Consider the following 6,000-nt stretch of genomic DNA (forward strand, 5'->3'; position numbering starts at 1 on the left):
TAGGTGTGGATATGATCGTCACTCAAATTTATTCGAATCACAAAAATTGATAGTCTTGTCAAGAAGTACACGAACTTAAATAAAAATAATAGAAAACAACCTGTTAAGACTAGCAAGTGTGACAGAACAAAATAAAGCTAAAGCACATGGATTCTGGGATTTTTTATTCAGATATTACGAAAGCTGGAGAATTTGTTTTCACATCGAATTTCAAACAGAAATTACGATTTCACCGATTAAATGTTTTCTAGGGGTGTATCCCATTTGAGCGCTTTCCCATTTGAGCGCCATGGCGCGCAAATGGGAATTTCCTATTTGCGCGCCGTATTTTAATTAGTTCAGTTGTGTCCCATTTGAGCGCCAGATAATTAGGTCAGGTGACCTAATTGCGTAAGCGATTGCACAACCGTTTACCCACAAAATGCAATAGGATTTAGTGTGGGAGCATATTTTTTTACCCTCTTATAACAAGTATTTAATGATGCCAGGAACAATATTTCTGGTTAGTATTAATAAGTCAGTTTGACAATGAAGAGCTCCAAGAATAAACAACTGCTAGAACACGACGGTTTCGTCTACAGATTCGATAAGCCGATTTCTGGAGGAAGAAAGAAGAGCTGGAGATGCATGAAGAAGGGATGTCTCGGGCGGTTACACACTGATTCCAGCGACGGCTCACCAGTTTCAGTTGGTACGCACGACCACAGCGCTGATCCTCTGCAGACCCAGCAGTACAAATTCCGGTCAGACCTTCGAAGCGAGTCAGCCCGTACTACTCGTCCGATTCCCGCTATCTACGACGGCCAGGTCGCAAGTGCTGCTGCCAGTGGGCTGAGTGCTTTGCCTCAGTTACCCTATAAGCACGTGAAGTCGTCCATGTACAGATCACGAAACAAGCTGATACCACCACTGCCCGCTGATACTATATCCGTACCGACGCCCTTGCCCCAGGCTTTCAGTGAGACGTCTGCAAACCAGAGATTCCTCCTCTTTCAGCTTCAAAATAACGCTGCGATTTGCTTTGCAACCGACGAGTCGTTAAGTCTGCTTGAACGAAGCCCGGAATGGTATATGGACGGCACCTTCGACTCAGCTCCTTCCCCATTCGGCCAGTTGTTCACCGTTCACGTTTTCTTCGGCGACAAGCAACTTCCCGCTGTCTTCGTGCTCATGGAGAGCAAGTCTGCGCAGCTTTACAACGACGTCTTCAGCGAGCTGATCCTACAGGCTGCGATGAAAGGAGTGACACTTCGCCCGACGACCGTCGTCTCTGATTTTGAGACCGGTCTGCTGACATCCGTGAAGCAAGTTTTTCCGGCCGCCAAGCACCGTGGGTGTTACTTCCACTTTTGCCAAGCAGTAATCAGAAACTTGGGGCGTCACTCAGTCCGTGAGCTGTACATGACCGAAGCAGACTTCAACCTCTACGTTCGAAAGCTTCTGGCTCTGGCGTTCCTACCTCCAGCGATCGTCAGAATCAATTCTGGTCCAATCATTTCTCACATCGTTCGTACCTGGCCTTCGGCTCGTCCGTTTGTCACTTACTTCAGCCGTCAGTGGTTCGACCAATGTCCTCCTCATTTCTGGTCAGTCTACGGCATCCAGCGAAGGACAAACAACGACCTCGAATCATGGCACATGCGGTTTAACCGAAGAGTCGGTCGCTACCACCCGAACTTGTGGCAGTTTATCTCTTTCCTGAAGGAAGAACAAGCAGTCGTCGATTCTGCAAGGACACAGCTACTCCAGGGTCATGTCATCCATCGGACGAACAAGAAGTATGCAAGGCTGAACGAACGACTCGAAAAGCTGTCGACGGAGTACAGGGCTGGAACTCGAACAGCAGACGAGCTTCTCTTGGGTGTCGCACATAACATTTCGCCGGATGTGTGATATTAGCAGTTTTTGTTTGTATTTTTACCAATATATTAATTTGAATTATCCGTTTTTGGCACGATTTTTGGGTGATTTCGTTCCATTTCTAAACGATCGTTGTGAAATAACTCTAAAAAAAGAGCCGAATATTTCGACTTGACGAGCAAGCCTTCTTCAGCGGCAATCAGTTCTTACCCTATGAACGTGCGTAAAATCTTCACTTATATTCTTCACAAGCTTAACAAACGTTTAGCTTCTTAACTCTCAGTACAGAGTTATTTCACAACCATTGACCCAATAAAATCCTCAGTTTTGTTCGTTGTCTTCGTGGCAATAAATATTTGTACAGGTCAATGTGGCAGCAAACCACGCTTCATCCACCGCAAAATCACAATTTTGGGTTTGGCGCTCAAATGGTACTCCGTGGCGCTCAAATGGGAACAAAATTCCGTGGCGCTCAAATGGAACAAAATTCCGTGGCGCTCAAATGGGAACACCCCAATGTAAATACACGAATTTTTCGTGCGTTTTTGTACCCCCCCCCTCCCCGAACAGAAGTCCTGGATACGCCCTTGAGTGAAGACCAAGTAAAATCTGATTTCAGCAACTATTGTTGGGATGCCAAATGACGCGAGTCTCAGATATTGACAGTCTTTCTTTTACATAACACTCTTCGCCCCCCAGTATTTTAAGCTTCTAATGTTGTTCATATTTTCTAATCTCCAGAAGATGTGTACACGTATTAGTAAGGATTGATAATGCTGTTTTAAGTTGTTTCTTATTTATTTGAAGGGTTTTTTACCTTTTTGTCCGTCGTAAAGGAAGGAATAAAAACTGGATTAAATTTAGCAGGGCCTAGTTCGCCAATGGATTGTTGTATAATTTTTATATTATTTAGTATTACTCCCTAAACAAAAAAGAAGTTTTACCTGAGGACATTGGTTGGACTGTAAACCCCCGCTAATGTTTTTATGCAAGCTCGGAAATCCTCAAGTGTGAATTTTGGTTGAATCAAAGACCATTTGTGCAGTCAAAAATATGTTTCCGTATGATTTTTTCGCAGGTTGCCATATTGCGGAGTGCGGGGGAAGGGTATGGACCATCAAAATATCTTCCTGACTAATTAACTCAAAAATTGTAAGATTCGACTTTATGTCGAATAAGTTTCTAAAAGAAGCTCAAAACTTGTCTCGATCATTGCATGATAATCACTGGTAATTTTGTTTTATTATATTCAGTTTTTAGCAGAGGCGTCGTTGGGGGGGGCAGTTGCCCCCCACCCCCATAAAAATGCTGAAGCTACGCCCCTGGTTTTAGTCAAAAAATTTAACAGAGTCTTTCCTAATTAGGGAATGGTTCGCGTCATAATACATTCTTTGTTTGTTTCTGAAAGATCTTAGTTGATTCTCGTCATGTAGGTTGTTAAAAAAAGGCCTGAAAAAATATGTTGCATTCTTTAAAATATGATAAATGTAAATTCAAATGCTGGGTTAATAAGCTTTTGTGCAATCTTCAGTACAAAATTGCCTCTGGATGAAGAGTATAATACAGTTTTCCCATTTCCCTCGTTTATAACCAATTCAATCAGTTTGGAAGTAATAGTTAATTAAACAGTCGTGGTTGCAGCGGTAGCTGCAACCCAGTAAAGGTGTTACAACAAACTGAAAGTAATAAAACTAAGTGGAAGTAGCATTAAACATAAAATTATAATTTGATCCAGGGTTAGCAGTGAATAACATAGATTTTTTTTTTTGTATTCTTTTTTAATTGAAAGTTGTTATTTATGTTTATATAAAGGAAAGTTGATTTTTCTATTTGTGATATCGTTTTAGTTTTAGATGCTCTATTGTTTTTGCAATAAATTATTCTATGTATATTTTTTTAGAATGACCTGTTATGAAAAAGACATTAGTGTGGAGGGTCAATGCCGTATCCGGGGGGGGGGGCGTACGGGGTTTGAACCCAGAGCAAAAAAGGTTGTGTGTATGCCATCTCACGATTTTTAAACTGTTTTTCGGAAAACTCCATTAGCTACGGCTTGGATTTCTCTTATCGCCATCTTTTTTATATTTCACGCTTAGAATCACTATGCCCATTAAAATAATGGATTTACAGCAAGTAACCTTCATAGCACTAAGAGGTAGGCTACAATGACGAAATTCTGTGGTAGAATCAGACGCTCACTAATTCTGCATATCTTTTTAATCGATAACGACACTTGCAATTGCTTAGACTATTAACTTAAGAATTTTTGTCTGATCTGCTAAAAAGTCATATCCTCAAGTCCTGGGGCCAAGCAAATCCTAATGCACAGATAACAAAATATTTGCTGGCCCTTGAAGGATCCAAAACCGCTTTCCTTCCGATCACATTGAAACTTACATCAATAAGTCCTTGGGCCAATGCAAGAAAATGAGGGATGGGGGCTAAAGTGTGCTTATAAAACCATTATTTTATTGATTAGAAATTATCTAAAAGTCCTTGGGCCATGGGATCTTCAGTCCACAAAAAAACTTGCTTTGTCCAAAGGAGGACAAATACTTTTGTTCAAACGAACCGCACGAAAAAGGGGTTTCCCGAACAGCTTGATGTCCGCAAGTCCCTGTGTCAAGGGGTCCCTATTGCACCAAAAAAACACAAGGAGCCGAAATAATCGTGACACCCAATAACGGGCCTAAAAACTGCGTCTGTTTCTGGCTTGAAAACTATCTCCAAAATTTCCTAAGCAAATACAGAGGAAAATAACTTAAAAGTAAATTTGGCTGCATTGATTCGTGATATCTGAAAATGAAACCAAAATGTGTTTTACCTTTCATTGGCTCGAAAGTTATATAGACTGGGCTAGGGACTTGTGTAGACCTCAATGAAAACAAACATTTTGAGGGAAATTTGACTATATCGATCTAAATTTATTGTTTTCTTCTATTGGCTTGAAATTTACAGGGTATTTAGTCAGGCCCAAAGGAACCACCATCGAGACAATTATTTTGGAAACAGACGTGATTGTATTGATTGGGGTCCTCTGATTTTTTATTTTATCAAGACAACAAAGTCAATTACTGAGACATGGATTTATTTAAACACACTAGTAGTTACAACAAAAATAGAGCACGAAAACTTCTTTTTAATAAAAGGATGGATTAAGATACATCTATGGTCAAAGGTCCGCATAGAACTTGGAATGGGTGGTTAGGAACAGGAGATCAGAATATCTTCAGCCTCCATAGAAGACAATCAGTTTTAGAGATTTTAAATCTATAGGATTTACCCCCTTCTTCCTGTCCACCCTGAAATTTATAAGGAAAATCCGGGTTGCAGCGGTAGCTAGCAACCGAGTAAGAGACGATCACGTCCAATGTTTAGAAATAAAAGAACCCATAACTCCTTCAAAAATAGAGATCAAAACAAAAAGTACACCATTAGAACCGCCTTGCTCGAAACCCCTATACAGGAAACTTTCTGTCCCTTGGCTTGAACAGCAAGGGAAATATCTTGGCTTGAAAATTATTACTTAAGGATAACTGCACAATGCTGGGGCTGAACACACATTATGATTGAATATCAAATTTTGCTTAAATTTAAATTGCAATCCAACATTTCAGCGGAAAAGCTGAAACAACTAGGAAATATTCTTACAATACACTGTCGTAAAACTGTGTCAAGTGAAATGTGAACATAAATAAATTCAAAAACTTTTATAAAAAGTAAACGTTATAAGGATTTGAGGGAGCGAATTCATTTATTCATTCATAGTAATTTCTGCTCGTCTGACTTTTTATATGACTTTATTTCTGCTCGTTTTAGCTTTTGATATTGCTCCATAATTTTCTTAGTGAGTTTTTTAATTAATATGAGAAAGTGATTTTTCGGCATATTATTGTATGACCTTCGTCCTTTCTGGTAGAAAACAGGGTTTCATATCCTGTTTTTCTTGTTTCAGTCAAGCACACTTATTTAAGTTTTTTACGTTTCTTTCTCGTTCCATGGTTGGGTTTTAAACTTATGTGGTGTACTATCAGCTCTATCTAATTTTTATTATTTCACCTTATTTTGATAGACGTTATTTGCTACAACACAAGTAAAAAAAAAATCTTTTATTAATGGTTTGTTCGACTTTCCTCTAAT

Source organism: Artemia sp. Qi Xiang Cuo, chromosome 1, assembly GCF_049724085.1.
Source record: "Artemia sp. Qi Xiang Cuo chromosome 1, ASM4972408v1, whole genome shotgun sequence".
NCBI lineage: Eukaryota > Metazoa > Arthropoda > Branchiopoda > Anostraca > Artemiidae > Artemia > Artemia sp. Qi Xiang Cuo.